At 52.4% G+C, this 15,957-nt stretch overlaps 1 protein-coding gene across 2 annotated transcripts in view; it reads right to left on the reverse strand.

The window, feature by feature from the left end:
- GALNT16 (polypeptide N-acetylgalactosaminyltransferase 16) overlaps positions 1-15,957 on the reverse strand; it is a 97,415-nt gene that overhangs the window by 56,951 nt on the left and 24,507 nt on the right. The gene's annotated exons all lie outside the window — the stretch shown is intronic.

Raw genomic sequence — 15,957 nt, forward strand, 5'->3', positions numbered from 1 at the left:
GGCTCAGTGGTTACTCTGCTGCATATGGGAATGCCTGACCTGAGTCCTGGCCCTGCTTCCAATTCCAGCTTCCTGCTAACGCACACCTGGGAGGCAGGGATGGTTCAAGCACTTGAGTCCTGCCACCCAGGCGGGAGGGCCAGATGGAGTTCCAGGCTCCCGGCTTTGGCCTAGTCCAGCTCCAGCTGTTGAGGGCATTTGGGGACTGACCAATGGATGGGAGATCTCTCTCCCTCTTTTTCTCCCTTTGCTTTTCAAATAAATAACTCATAAAAATACGGAATCTATTACTAAAAGAAGTTTGAAAGCATTGTTCTGTAAAACTAGCAACGGGGGAGAGTTTCTCATAAAATATTAAATAGAAAACACAACATTGAAAATCAGTATGATTCTAGTTGGCACACATACACACTGGTGAGGGCAGAGACAAGACAGACAGAGAGACAACAGTCACTCTGGAAAAATCTTTAAAAAAAGTTATAGGGGCTGGTGTGGTGGCACAGCAAGTTAAGTTGCCTCTGCTTCTGATCCTGCTACTGTGTCTGAGACAGCAGCAGAAGATGGCCCAAGTGCTTGGCCCCTCCACCCATGTGGGGAGACCTGGATGGAGTTCCAGGCTTCGGGATTCAGCCTGACCAAGTGCTGGCCATTGCGGCCATATGGTGAGTGAATAATGGATGGAAGATCTCTCTCTCTCTCTCTGTAACTCTGCTTTCAAATTTTTTTAAAAATTAAAAAACAGTTATAATCACTGGATGTTAGGATTATTAGTGATTTTTGAAGATATCTAAAAGAATTTTTAAGATTTTCTACAATGAACTAATGCATTTTCATTTTGAAAAAAAAAAGAATGATTATTAAAAACATCTATCCTCTTAGACAACACTGACACTTGAACATCATCGGGTCTCTGTGTCTGGGATCCTCAGAGTTGAGAGTTAGGGTCTCTCTGGAGGAACTGATGGAACAAATCCCTGTGTCGCATGTGTAGAAGGTACATTCACATGGCGTTCTGCTACAACCCCTGCTCCCCCACTCTGGATTCTAGAACAGAATTCCCTCACTCTGCCTGCCTAGAGGGATGTTCCGTCCTTGAGGTTCTTGGCTGTTGAGGGATGAGGAGCCGGGGGAGTGATCATGCACCTGCTCAAAGCCCAGGTTAAAAGTTACAGACTCAGGGCTGGGGCTGTGGCGTAGTGGGTAAAGCTGCCATCTGCAGTGCCAGCATCCCGTATAGGAGCACCTGAATCTCGCTGCTCTGCTTCTGATCCAGCTCCCTGCTAATGCACCTGGGAAAGCAGCAAAAGATGGCCCAAGTACCTGGACCCCTGCAGACCACAGGGGAGACCTGGATGAAGTTCTAGGCTCCTAGCTCCAGCCTGGTCTAGCCCCAGCTGTTGTGACCATTTAGAGAGTGAACCTGTGGTTGGAAGCTTTCTTCCTCTCTGTCTCCCTCTCTGTCACTCTGTATTTCAAATAAATAAATAAATAAATAAATAAATAAATAAATCTTAAAAAAAACAAAACCCACATGGGCTCTGTCCTCAGGGAGAAAAGCACACACGGCTGCAGGTGGTCACAAGCCCCTGAGAGCCACTCTTAGAGTCCAGGATCACAACCCCTGCTGAAATCCCAAGCTGTTGGCAGTCGCTGGAGCCCTGACACGGCCAAGTGCCTTGAGGGCCAGACAGGCTAAATATGGATTTGGAAAAAAAAAAAAAAAGGACAAAGCCAGGGACAGAATCTAGCTCAGCATTCCCAGGGCACTGCTTCACGGAAGCAAGCACATTAAAGCAGTGTGTGTGTGTGTGTGTGTGTGTGTGACAGAGAGACAGAGACAGAGACAATGGTGCAAAGGAAGACTCTTGCAGTCTTAGTACCTCTGAAAAGCATTCGAGTTTGGAAGTCTGCGTGCATAGGAAGAAGCAGCAGGAGGGAAATTTAAGCTTGGTGTCTCGCATCCTCAGATCTGCACCCTTTGGCAGGGCAGAGTGGGCAGGGTGGGCACTGGTGCGGTGGAGTGGGGTTAGGGTACAGGAATTCTGCTTCCATTCCATGTTGGCTCCCTCAAATGACAAAGGGCGGGAGCTGCCAGGAGCCTGGGAGATCCTGCGTGGAGGGCACGCACGTTGGCGGGAGCTGTGTGAGAATTACACACTCCGACTGACATGGCAAAAATTCTGCAGATGATCCACGGCCACTCCTCAGGTCAACATGCAGAGCCGCTCCTGCAAGCCGGGGCCCCAGGGAGGTGAGAGCAAGAGTGGTTCTCTGAGAGATCACAGAAGGCTGCCTGGGGTCCCTGGGGAGCAGCAGCTCTTGGACATGGCCCTGGCAGCTACAGCAGCACCCACAGCCAGGGGCTCGGAGGCTATGAGGACAGAAACAGCTTCAGCCCGCCCCACGTGGGTCAGTGTTTCCCTGCTTGTTCTGCGTGTGCGTACGTGTGCTCATGTGTGGGTGCACCTGTGGGTGCGTGGTTGTGGGCATGCTTCTATATGGACATGACCTGTCGTGCATGAGTCCACACGTGTCGTATGCATCATGAATGGGGCACACACACCTTAAATAGTAAAGCAATTCGGAAGGCACAGTGAGGTTCACCCCATTGGCTAGAGATTGGCGGATTTTGGAGGGGGCTCTTTTCAAGTCTCTCAACTGTTGGAGGGAAAGCAGGCAGCGTAGCAGGGAAACATCCCACACCTAAAGTGTGCACACACGGGAGCTGGGGTCCGGGGAAGAGAGGCCCCGGCCTCCGAGGCCTCAGCTTCCATCTTGTCTCACTCTGGGACCGCTTGAGTTTCTCCCCAGCTCCTTCAGGCCCTGAAGTGCAGTGGCCCGGGTGTCTCAGGAGGAGACAGGGGTCTGGGAGGGGCCCTGCCCCTCGCTGGCACCACCTTCCACCCAGCCCGCAGCCTGACAGCCCCATGGGAAAGGGGGCAGGTGTGCAGGGCCTGGAGGTGACAAAGGCCAGGATAAAGGGTCACGTGTCAGATGCATGGGGTGGGAAGGAGGCGGCAGAGCACTGGGCCTGGCTCCCGGTGCCCACGTCAGTCAGATAAAGGGGTTTGGTCTGTGCCTCGGGGACATGCTGTAATCCATCAGGGGACACACAGGGACGAGACCCACGTGGCCGCCACCCCCTTGCTCTCAGATGTCTGGACACTTTCATCATTCAACAAGATATGGGTACAAGAAGTATGCAAACTGCTCATGCATCGTTTTACAAATTTATTTTTTAATTTTATTTAAAAGGCAAAGAAACCTTCCATCTGTTGGTTCGCTTCCCCCGGATGCCTGCAACAGCTGGCGTTGGACCAGACCAAAGCTGGGAACTGGAAACTCAGTCTGGGCCTCCCATGTGGGTGGGGTGGCGGGATCAAGGATTTGCAGCAGCAGGAAGCTGGGACTGGGAGCAGAGCTGTGGCTTGAACCCATGCACTCTGATATGGGATGTGGAAGTCCCAAGCAGTGGCTTAACCACTGTGCCCAAGCCAGCCCCAGCCCATGCATCTTTAAAGGAAATAAGAGATGCCCACAGCTTGGTGGGGCCTCAGGCCCTGATACCCGGCCCCCCGCCGCCCCAAGAGATGTTTCTTATCCTTGGCAGGTGAGAGGTTCTGGACCAGGTCCAGGGGGCCCTGCAGGTGCAGTGCCAGGGGCGAGGGCAGCGAGTGGGCCTGCCAAGTCTTCCCAGGGACTTGGCCCAGAGGTTTGCCCAACATTAAAGTGAGGCCAGGGTTCAGAGGGCAAGAAGTTGCGAGACTGGATCCAAGTCTCACTCCCCTAAGTTGTGGAACCTCACCCAGCCTCCATTGCTGCACCTGCAAAATGGGCACGGGGACAAAACCTCCTTCTCGGAGGGAATAGGAAGATGGGAGGAGCTAGCACTCCCCACCCCATGTTAGCAACTGAGGCCGCCCCAGCTCTGAGGCCCCTGCCCCCGGAGACCTCTGCAGTCCAACTGTCCCCGGGCCCTGGCCTGTGTCCCCACCCTGACAGATACGCACCCCACAACACTGCCCAGCAGACCAAAGCGGCTACATGCAGATCGCTGTCCCTGGAGCTGCTCCTCGGAACCTGGGCCTCCAGGTGACTTCCCTCAGGGAGTAATTGGAGTTAGAACAGGCAGGGACTGGGCCCTGAGCCTTGGGCCCCTCCAAAGCTCAAGAGTCAGGGCAGGAGGAGGCCCCACAACAGACAAGGGGATGCAAGGGGCAGGTGCCAAGAGTGCCAAGGGAGCGGAGCAGGCGTTGTGCCTCAGCAGGTTAGACCAGCACTTGCGACACTGGCTCCCATGTCAGAGTGGCATTTCAAGTCCCGGACGCTCTGCTTCAGATCCGGCTCCTTGCTAATAACTCACAGGGGAGGAGGCAACACTTGATGGCTCAGCTTTGGGTCCCCGCCACCGATGTGAGATCTTGGCTTCTGACTTCAGCTTGGCCCAACCCCAGCTGTTGTAGGCATTCGGGGAGTGAATCCACAGATGAAAGATCTCTCTCTCTCTCTCTCTCTCTCTCTCTCTCTCTCTCTTTCTCTTTCTCTCTTTGCCTTTCAAATAAATAAATAAAATAAACGTTAAAAAGAAAAGAAGAACAGAGAGGGAGCAACAGTGTCAAAGCCGCTGATAGAAAAGGGTGAGACCCGGGAATCAGCTCTGGACTCAGCCTCGCGTAGCAGTCAGCGGTGACCTTGACCAGACCACTTTTGGAGGCACGGCCAGGACAAAGCCCTGACCAGAGTGGCTAAGAACTCACGGAAGGAGAGAAAGGGTGTGCAGGGCCACACAACTCTGCCCAGGACTCCACTGCTTTTGCACCCACAGCACAGAGACGCAGAAGTGGCACGCCGTCTCCCCAGGGCTACAGCAGGTCTGCAGGCCTGCCTGGACCCCCCTTAGCATCAGCATCTCACAGACGTGGGCTGTTCTCAGCAGCAGGACCGCTGTGCTCCAAGCACAAGGCCTCAGCCTTAGGGGATGTGCAGAGTGGAGTCTTGGGGGCCTCTGGGTACACAGGTGCAGTGCTGGCATCCCTGGGCTACTGGTGCAGGCTACCTCTGCCCCAAGGTTCAGACACATGCCTCCCCGCCAGGCCCCGGCCCTGCTCAGTCACAGGCCCTGCCTTCAGCTCCACACCCAGAGGATGTCCTGAAGCCTCCCCCAGCTCTTCCCAGCCAACCCCAGATTTGGTTTATTAAATTGTCTTCAGCCCCAGAGACCCGGGTACTGACAACAGCCATTGCCATGGCAACTACACAGCCAACCTGTTATTCCGCTGACAGCCATGAACCTCCTGCTGCCTACTTGGCTTGGAGAACCACTGGGAAGGACACCCCCAAAGTGTCTGAGAGGCTGGCACACACTGGGGGGAAGCAGGAAGAACGGAGAGGGAGTGGGAACATGCTCATGAATTTTGGGGCTCCGTGCCGTTGGAATGGTCTGGATTCCCCACCACCGGGTAGGGGCTGAGAGAGCTATATGACGACTTGTGCCACAGGGATCCCTATGCCATCTTGTGATGCCAGCCACCGTGGACAACGCCCCCCTCCCTCTGCTCCCTCTGCACGCTGAAGGAGGGAGGGACCCCCGGAGACAGAGAGAGGCCGCACACAGCCAGGAGAGCATCTGCCAGTGCACCAAAGGGATGGGGCACTGTCCAGCCCAGACGTGGCGTGGGCTGTTAGGAACTGGTATGCGTGGGCTCCAAGGTCACGCTTCCAGGGCCGTGCCCTGTGCCCTCCTGACTTCCTCTAGCCAGCCTTGAGGGTCTCCAGTCTGAACTAGAGTTGAATGACGAGATTGAAGTCACACGGACAGAGTTGGAGCCTCGGCTCCTTCACTCTCTACCTGTTTAACCTTAGGCAAAGTAGGTAACTTCTCTGAGTCTCGGTTTCCTTAGCTGGACAATGGGGAGGTGTACAGTCATGATCTTATCAGACTATTCTACGGGTTTCTTGAGATAGAGCACACAGAGCACGCCCGGTGCAGGGTCTGGTCACGGCCCAGTGAGGTCATCTTTACAGCCCTGCTGTCCCCTCGTGATGATTGCACTGGCCAGCAGACCTGGAGGCTGAGGACACAGAATCGAGAAAGACCAAAGCAGAGTGCGCACAGCATGGTGTCATTTTTGTGTAAAAAATACTGAACAGTGGATACCTCTAGGTAATGGCACTACATTTTTCCTTTGTGGTTTTTTTTTTTTTTTTTTTTTTTTTTAGTTTTTCCGGCTTTTCCTGACCTAAACATGTAATATTTCAGAAATCAAAAAAGCATTTTTCTTAAAGGTGAGAGATGAGCATTAAGCATGAACTAAGGCCTACTCACTATTGCCATGTACACTTTACATGGCTGAACCGAATGGGATGTGAATTATATCTCAATGTGCTTTTTAAAATTTTTATTTATTTGAAAGAGTTACAGGGAGAGGTAGGGACAGAGAGTGGGCTTCCATCTGCTGGTTCACTCTCCAGATGGCTGCAAAGGCTGGAGCTGAGTCTATCTGAAGCCAAGGACCAGGAGCTTCTTCTGGGTCTCCCACGTGGGTGCAGGGGCCCAAAGACTTGGGCCATCTTCTACTGCTTTCCCAGGCACATTACCAGGGAGCTGGATTGGAAGTGGAGCAGCCGGGACTCAAACTGGTGCTCATACGGGTGCTGGCGCTGCAGGCCAGGACTTTAACCCACTGTGCCACAGCGCCGGACCCTCAATGTGCTATTTTTTTAAAAGCCTTTTAATATGAGCCTAGGTATGCAAGAATACTCACTCAAACATTCTTGACATAAAAATGCATAAAATCAGCAAAAAATTGGGGAATGAAGTCACTGCATTTGTTGTGGCAAGATTGCATTTTGGTACCACAGCCAAAGAGGGCAAATCAATGAAAATTATAAATGTGACAAATCATATTCCCTCTGACCCAGCAATTCCCTTTTAGGAAATTTATTCCACGGATATCCTAGAGTGAGAAGTGATGTGTATACCAGGCTATGGACCATGGCATTGCTTGTAGTACTGTAAGATTGGAAATAACCCAAATGTCCATGACAAGTGACTGATTGAATGAGTTAAGGCATATCCATACCACAAAATAATGTTTATCTGTAAAAATAAAAATAAAAGAAGGTGGAAACCATCTTCTGATACAAAAAGATTTCTAAGGTAGAATAGTCAGTGAAAAAAAAAGATGCCAAACGGTATATATAATATGCTACATTTGTGTAAAATGGAAGGCTATATATTCCTATTTTATTTCAGATGCAAAAAAAATTCTGGAATGATACAAGAACATACAGTAGTGAGAGAGCTCTGAGTGCAAACTGAGCAGATGGGAGATAGAATTCTCTAGAGTGAAACTGAGTACCTTTTACACTCTCCGGTCTTATAACCTTATGAACATATCCCTTATTAGAAATTAAATAAAACTCGGCCGGCGCCGCGGCTCAATAGGCTAATCCTCCGCCTTGCGGCACTGGCACACCGGGTTCTAGTCCCGGTCGGGGCACCGATCCTGTCCCGGTTGCCCCTCTTCCAGGCCAGCTCTCTGCTGTGGCCAGGGAGTGCAGTGGAGGATGGCCCAAGTGCTTGGGCCCTGCACCCCATGGGAGACCAGGAGAAGCACCTGGCTCCTGCCATCGGATCAGCGCGGTGCGCCGGCCGCAGCGCGCTACCGCGGCGGCCATTGGAGGGTGAACCAACGGCAAAAGGAAGACCTTTCTCTCTGTCTCTCTCTCTCACTGTCCACTCTGCCTGTCAAAAAAAAAAAAGAAATTAAATAAAACTCATGCTCAAAGAGAAGAAGTTAAAGAGTGAAATGATATAATGTCTGGGATTTACTACAACATTCTCCAGAAAAAAAAATCATGGGAGAAGTCTACATGAAACACCCATGGCAACAAGAGTCGAATGTCAACGTTGATGGTAATTGATGGGTCTGTGGGAGTTCCTTTCCTAAGGAATCATCAAAAGTTCATAGAAAATGTGATTTATTTTTAAAAAAACATGATGGTTTTTTTTTCTTTTCTTTCTTTCTTTCTTTATTTTTTTTTTATTAAACTTTTATTTAATGAATATAAGTTTCCAAAGTATAGCTTATGGGTTACAATGGCTTCCCCCCTCCCATAACTTCCCTCCCGCCCGCAACCCTCCCCTTTCCTGCTCCCTTTCCCCTTCCATTCATGTAAAGATTCATTTTCAATTCTCTTTGTATACAGAAGATCAGTTTAGTATATATTAGGTAAAGATTTCAACATTTTGCCCATATAGCAACATAAAGTGAAAAAACTACCATTGGATTACTAATTATAGCATTAAATAGCAATGTACAGCACATTAAAGACAGAGATCCTACATAATTTTTTTTAAATTAATTAATTTTCTAAAACGTTTTCCACTAGGGCCAGCGCTGTGGTGCAGCAGGTTAAGCCACTATCTGCAGTACCAGCATCCCATATGGACGCTGGTTCAAGACCCGGCTGCTCCACTTCTGATCCAGCTCCCTGCTAATGCACCTGGGAAAGCAGCTGAAGATAAAGTTCTTGGGCTCCTGCACCCATGTGGGACCTGAAAGAAGCTCCTGGCTCCTGGCTTTGGATGGGTCTAGCTCTAGCCGTTGGGTGATGTTTCTCTGTCTCTCTCCTTCTGTAACTCTGCCCTTCAAATAAATAAATAAATGTTTTAAAAATAAAATGTTTTCTACTGCCTGGGGTACTGGCATCCCAATCAGAGTGCCAGTTTGAGTCCCAGCCGCTCTACTTCTGATCCAGCTCCCTGCTAATGTGCCTGGGAAAGCAATAGAAGATGGTCCTAGTACTTGGGCCCCTGCACCCACGTGGGTTCTTGACTCTGGGCTTCAGTAGCTGTTGTGGCCATTTGGTGAATGAACCAGTGGATGGAAGATTTTTCTCTCTTTCTCTCGCTCATTCTGTGGTGTTCTGCCTTTCACATAAATAAATATTTTATCTCTCTCTCTATATATATATATATGTGTGTGTGTGTGTGTGTGTGTGTCCAAACGTTTAACCACCATACTGACATCACCTAATTCAGGTTGTTATGAGAACTAAATAAAAATAAGTAATTCACAGAGCTTGACATATATAGTACGTACTCGATAAAAGCTAGCCGGGGAGGAAACCACTATTTAATTGACTCAAATGGCTTGGGTTTGCCTAATTGTATTGTGAAATGTTCAGAGAGAAGCAAGCCAAGCCCGTTTCAGAAACTGTCTGAAAGGCAAGTGCTAAGCTCCACAGCGCAGTCATAACACCCTCCCTGTCTGGGTTAGACTCTCAGGGCTGGGGCCGTGGAGAGAAGTCAGGGCCGTTCCTGGCAGGCCTGGGTTTCTTTGCAAGGCAACATGGCTGTGAGCCTAGGAGTTCAGAGCCCAGGCTTTTGGACAAAACAAACAAGTCCATCCTGGCTCTTCGACTCATGTGGCCATCACAGTAACAAGACACTGGACTTTTTGAGTCTTGGTTTCCTTATCTGTAAAATGGGTTGACAAAAACATGAAGACTGTGAGGACTACATACTGCAACACAGGCAGAGCTCTCAGCGCAGGTTCCTGACGCACACTTAGGGCTTCAGCCATGAGGCTGCCGTATTCCACCCAAATTCACCCACAGACGCGGTTGTCACTGAAGCTCACTAAGGAGGAGCTGATCCAAATGCCATACTATCGGCATGGGTCCAACTTTCCCACCACGGGCAAAGGCTGCCTGTAGGTCCACCACAGGCAAGTCACCACTGGGTTCCCCGAGACGGCTTTGGGGACAAAACTCAAAGCTTCCTATTTTTTTAAAGAAAACTCACTTATTTGAAATGCAGAGTGACAAAGAGGGAGAGAGAAACAGAGAGAACTTCCATCCACTGGTTCACTCCCCAGTGGCCAGGTCTGGGCCAGGATCTATGTCCAGGTCTCCCCTGGGGGTGGCAGGAGCCCAAGTACTCAGGACATTAGCAGGGAGCTGGACTGGCAGCAGAGTAGCCAGGACTTGAACTGGCTCGGATACAGGATGCCAGCATTGCAAGCTGTGGCACCACAATGCCTGCCCCTGTAACATTTTAAAATAGTCTCTTAAAAAAAAAAATCAGAGACCTGCTCCTCCACAAAGAATCTACCCAGCCTTCCCCTAAGGAAGAGAACGCAGGAGCTCCGAGTGTGAGGGTGAAGAGAGGGCCACGCAGGCCCAGGGGGGTTTCAAGAGCCTCCCCTCTTGGGCCGGCGCTGGGCTCACTAGGCTAATCCTCTGCCTGCGGCGCCAGCACCCCGGTTCTAGTCCCGGTAGGGGCGCCGGATTCTGTCCTGGTTGCTCCTCTTCCAGTCCAGCTCTCTGCTGTGGCCCGGGAGTGCAGTGGAGGATGGCCCAAGTGCTTGGGCCCTGCACTCGCACGGGAGACCAGGAGAAGCACCTGGCTCCTGGCTTCGGATCAGCGCAGCGCACCGGCCGTAGAGGCCATTTGGGGGGTGAACCAAAGGTAAAGGAAGACCTTTCTCTCTGTCTCTCTCTCACTAACTCTGTCAAAAAAAAAAAAAAAAAAAAAAAAGCCTCCCCCTCACTGCTGCCCTGAGAGGTGTGGGTGGCCAGGGGGCTCCAAGGACCCCAAATGCTGCGGGGAGCCTGTGCAGGCGACCCTGGCCTCCCCAACACTGTGGCGGTGCCACCCAGCATAAACTCCACAGACCCTTAGGGGGCTCATTCTTTCCAGTGCGGGCTGCAGGAGCCGGCTTTGCTCTCCTCCCGCGTGTCCTGAGACCACTGCTGTTTGTGCTGAGATTCCGTCCCGAGGGGTGAGGGGCCTGGGGGCTCGCCCTAAGCCCCTCTGACTTCCAGGAGGCCACATTCTTAATGAAAACCTTTCGATCGCTGGCCACCAGGCCCTTGCTATTTTCACAACCTTTGCTTTTGCTTCTGTAGGTTTGCAATCGCCAACAGCAAGACCGAGGGGCAAGGCCCAGGCCCACATCTCGTCTCCACTCCTCCGAGCAGGCGCCAAACACAGATGCTTCTGGAAGCCTGCCCCTGCGGGGCTGTTCTCAGCCACAGGCAGCCTGGGTCGCATTCTGACATCTGGGGACAGCTTTCTCTTCCCCCGCCTTCCTGTTTGCCTGCAAGGCCGTCCAAGATGTTGGCTTCCTGAGGCAAAGGGTCCTTCTGGGAGCACCAAATTCAGTAAAAAAAAATAAAAATAAATTTAAAAAAAAATTCCTCCTCCCAGGAACCGTGCGACGATGAGGCAAGCCCGTGTGGGCCGCAGCGCAGGCTTGAGGCCAGCGGCAGGTCTGATGAGAAAGACACAGCTTTCCAGAGCCGCCCCCGCCAGGTCCCGACATTGACCAAGGCCTACGTCCACATGAAACTAATTCCCAGGAATATCTTGGCACCTGCTCCACGCCGAGGGTCGGGAAGCCTGGTACCCACTCCACCTGTCTGTGAACGCCCTGGTTTCCTTGAAGGGAGCTGCCCTTGTCCCAGAGGGCACCGTCCGCAAGGGTAAAAGCCATCACTACCGCCGCCGCCGCCGCCACGGACATCAGAGGGCCCCTTTGGAGACATCCCATTTCTCCCTCCCGCAGGGCAACCCTGGGACTTAGGCTGGGCCCATGGAGGGCCTCACAGGCCCCCAGCTTGAGACCAGCAACAGAATCTGTAGGCTGTGAGCCTGCCGGTGGGGTGAGGCGCCTTTGGAAGTCTGCACCACGGAGCCGGCCCCAGCCTGTTTCCCCACATCCCTGGTACCCGTATTCTAGCAACGCATCCCCTTCCCATTTCACTTAGTTGTCCTAACTTAGGGCCGGAGGCTCCAACCTGGAGTGACCAGACCTTATACACCCGGTCTTCAAAAATCCATGGGAAATGCAGATTATGAACAAACGATGCAAGGATTTCAATATCTTTTGCACAAAAATAAGCTTATCTTTTAATTCCAAGTTTCCACAAACTTTTTGAAGTAGCCTTATAGTTTGCATAATTCACTTGAGGAGCCAATTATGCCTCTTTTGTTTTTAAGATTTAGTTTATTTATTTGAAAAGTGGAGTGACAAAAAAGGGAAGGAAGGAGGGAGGAGAGAGAGAGAGAGAGAGAGAGAAACCTTCCATACAGATGGCCACAACAGCTGGAACTGAGCCAGGCTGAAGCTCAGAGTTCCATCCAGGTCTCCTATGTGAATGCTGGGGCCCAAGTACTCAAGCCATCTTCCGCTGCTTTCCTAGACACATTAGCAAGGAGCCGGATGGGAAGTGGAGCAGCTGGGACTCAAACCAGTGCTCATATGGCAGGGTGGCATCGCGCGCAGTGGCAGTCCCTGTCAAAGTTATCTTAATTCCTCAACTTTTTCAAGCCCCCTTGTACAAGTTAGGGTGTTGGTGGTTCCATCAAAGCCATGACTTCCTCTTGAGCCCAACCACCCTCACCTCCCTGGGGCTTCCAGTAGCTCAGCACCTGTCGGAGGCCACACAAGGAAGATTCTAGAAGGCCTCAAGGGCCCTGCCAACATCAGACTCGCAGGCCCTGGCCCACGGGTGCAGTCCCTCAGCCTCTGGGTGCTGACTTTCCCAGGCCCCGTGTCAAGTTTCTGACGCTGTACAGTGACGATCTATAGATTTCTGGGTTTATGGAATCATATTGGAAACTTCTGGGCTTTGAGGATGTGTGGAGGTTCCAGGAATCTCACTGTCGCCCAGTAATTCCAGATGGTAACCAAGTGCGATCCAGGGCCACAGCTCACTTGTTGGCTACAGAGTTCATTCATTCTCTTTTTTCTTTTATTCTTTTTTTTTTTTTAAAGATTTATCTATTTATCTGAAAGGCAGAGTTACAGAGAGGCAGAGAGAGAGAGAGAGAAAGAGAGAGAGAGAGAGAGAGAGAGAGAGAGGTCTTCCATTCACTGGTTCACTCCCCAAATGACCACAACAGCCAGAGCTGGGCTGATGTGAAGTCAGGAGCCAGGAACTTCTCCTGGTCTCCCATGCGGGTACAGGAACCCAAGGACTTGGGCCATCCTCCATTGCTTTCCCAGGCCATAGCAGAGAGCTGGATCAGAAGTAGAGCAGCCGGGACTCGTACTACACCACAGCGCCGGGCCCCTAGTTCATTCACAGGCCTGTTCACAGCTGGCTGGCACCCTGCTCTGACTGCCTAGCGGTCTGCCTTCATGCACAGCAAATGTCCTGTGGCTGTCTGAGGAGGAGGGGGAGGCGAGGTGGCGAGGCAGCCGGGAGGCCTCCACTCCGGCCCTCCTCTGCCCAAGGAAGCTGGGCAACTTTACACAAATGACACTTCCCCTTGACCTTGGTCTCCTCCCGCTGTCAATCAGCGCCCTTGCGGCCTCCCGGGTCATCTCCCTGCTGGAAGGCCGTGCACAGGGACGGTGGCAGAGGCTGTTGAACTTGAAAGCTCACTGAGACCAAGAAACTCTTTGGGTTCTGAGCACCTTGGTGTTTGAGGCCTCAGAATACTCCAAGGAGAGTTCAGAGCGCCTGGCGCGAGGGAGGGCTTTCTCCGGGCCCTCAGAATTTGTCACCAAATGCCCAATGAGGGTCAAGTGGGAAAGGTCCTGCCGGGCTGGGGGCCTGAGAGGCAGTGACGTCATCCGCAAGCTGCGGTTTCCTCCCAGATCCGACCCCAGGGACAGTGAGGCCCAGAAGATAGAGCTGTGGACGCAGGAAAGGCAGAATCCTGGCTCTGCTGCTGTTTGCTTTTGGACGAGTCCCTTAACCTCTCTGAGCTGGTTCCCTCACCAGCAGATGGTGTCATATATGTATTATGTATTCCCCATAGGGTTGGACACAGGAGGCTAAGGAAATGCAAAGGCTAAGGCATGCAGCTGCCCCACCCTTTTTAAAGAGATTCTCTCCTGCTGCCCTAACCTGTGTTCAGTGCCCGGGGACTCTCAGCACCTCGCCGCAGCTGTTCCATGCCACTGGCCACCACCTGACCCAAAGACGGGCCTGCTGGGTGGTAGTTAAAGATGGACCTTTGGCCGGCGCCACGGCTCAACAGGCTAATCCTCCACCTGCAGCACCGGCACACAAGGTTCTAGTCCCGGTCGGGGCACCGGATTCTGTCCCGGTTGCCCCTCTTCCAGGCCAGCTCTCTGCTATGGCCCGGGAGTGCAGTGGAGGATGGCCCACATGGGAGACCAGGAGAAGCACCTGGCTCCTGGCTTCGGATCAGCGTGGTGCGCCGGCTGCAGTGGCCATTGTGGGGTGAACCAACGGAAAAAGGAAGACCTTTCTCTCTGTCTCTCTCTCTCACTGTCCACTCTGTCTGTCAAAAAAAAAAAGACGGACCTTTAACCTCTGTGGTCTGGCTCGGGAGGATGAGCTGGGTGAGTCACCGGCTTTCTCAGGAGGTAGGGAACTGAGAGACTGCACCGGGCAGGCAGGGACGCTACGCTGACCTACCAGGAGGCACATTTGCTGCTGGGGCTGCATGACCCTGGGCCGCCCGCCAGCGGAAGCAGGGAGAAGCCGGCCTAGTGAGGAAGACGGGGTGAATGCCCAGGAGGCGACGAGACTGGAAGAGACGACCCCGAGCCAAGGCCTCAGTTGCCTTCGGTCCCAGCTCCCTGGTGTCCTCAGAAACTGTCTCTGTGGCCACTCCTACAGGCCTTTCTTCCAGGCAGTGACACCAGCCTCGCCTACAGTGGAAATGTAGATGACAGCACAGTACAGGTGCAGAACTGACAGCCTGATGGGAACATTAGAGGAGCTGACCGAAATGCAGCCATCTGACGTCTGTGCCCTGGGCTAGAGGCATGACCAAACTGTTCCAGGAAAATGATGACAAGCTGGGGGCAGGCATTTGGCGCAGCGGTTACAACACTGCTTGGGACACTCACGGCACATCAGAGTGTCCGGGTTCATGTCCCAGCTCCACCTCTGATTCCAGCTTCCTGCTAACGCACACCCTGGAGGCAGCAAGTGATGCTGCATGTACTTGAGACCCTGCCACCCATGTGGGAGACCTGAATTACATTTAGGGCCCCCGGCTTTGGCTTAACCCAGCTGCTGTGGGCATCTGGGGAGTGAGCCACTGGTTGGAAGGTCTCTATCTGTCTCTGTCTCTGCTTTTCTTTTTTCTTTCTTTCTTTCTTTTTATTTTTTTGACAGGCAGAGTGGACAGTGAGAGAGAGACAGAGAGAAAGGTCTTCCTTTGCCGTTGGTTCACGCCCCAATGGCCGCTGTAGCTGGCGCGCTGTGACCAGCGCACCGCGCTGATCTGAAGCCAGGAGCCAGGTGCTTCTCCTGGTCTCCCATGGGGTGCAGGGCCCAAGCACTTGGGCCATCCTCCACTGCACTCCCTGGCCACAGCAGAGAGCTGGACTGGAAGAGGGGCAACCAGGACAGAATCCGGCGCCCCGACCAGGACTAGAACCCAGCGTGCCGGCGCCACAGGCGGAAGATTAGCCTATTGAGCCCCGGTGCCGGCCTCTGTCTCTGCTTTCCAAACACATTTTTTAAATTTAAGAAAAATAGGAAAAACCAAAATGTTTTTCTTCAATGACAGCAGCAATACGCCAAGCACAACGCTACGCGACTTGGACGCAGTTTCACCTGATCCCCAGCTCAATCCTATTTACGCGGCGTGGACTTTTATCGGCTGTATTTTGCAATCAAAGAAACAGAACGGAGGTGTGATTTGCCCAAGCCCACAGAGTTAGCAAGTTGTGGAAGTGGAATTTGCGGTACTGGGAAGCCACAGGTCACAGTATTTTGCACAAGCAGCTCCTTGATGGGAGCATGAGCTCAATGGAGGCCCCCAAGTTGTGCCCAGAACGAGGAGCCAAGTTTCCTGTCCCGGGGAGTCTGTCATGGTGAGCAGCCACGTGGGAAGAGTCGCTCCAGACCATTACCTGCTGTGCACACGCAGCCCAGGAGCTGCCCTGCTGCGGGGCTCCTCCCTGATCCCCACAGGTGCAGCTCCTGAAGGAGCCGCCTGCTCCGTCTTTGCTG

This window comes from Lepus europaeus, chromosome 22, assembly GCF_033115175.1.
Source record: "Lepus europaeus isolate LE1 chromosome 22, mLepTim1.pri, whole genome shotgun sequence".
In the NCBI taxonomy this organism is placed as follows: Eukaryota; Metazoa; Chordata; class Mammalia; order Lagomorpha; family Leporidae; genus Lepus; species Lepus europaeus.